Source organism: Penaeus monodon, chromosome 34, assembly GCF_015228065.2.
Source record: "Penaeus monodon isolate SGIC_2016 chromosome 34, NSTDA_Pmon_1, whole genome shotgun sequence".
NCBI classification, from domain to species: domain Eukaryota; kingdom Metazoa; phylum Arthropoda; class Malacostraca; order Decapoda; family Penaeidae; genus Penaeus; species Penaeus monodon.
In genome coordinates this window covers 32,273,777-32,273,977 of record NC_051419.1, presented here as the reverse complement: position 1 = coordinate 32,273,977, position 201 = coordinate 32,273,777, and positions in this window count along the sequence as shown.

Here is a 201-nt window from a genome sequence, read left to right as displayed (position 1 = left end):
TTTTTAGTTGTGTGTGTATTATTTGTGTTGTGTGTATGTGATTGTATGCATTGTTATTTGTCGTTGGTTTGTGGTTGTTCTTGTTGTGTATTGTTAGTTGTTGTATGGGTTTGTGTTGTTTGTTTGCTGTATGTTTGTGTGTAATGGTTGTTTCCGTTGTTGTGTTGTTCGTGTAAGGTATTTTTAGTGTTGATTATGTTA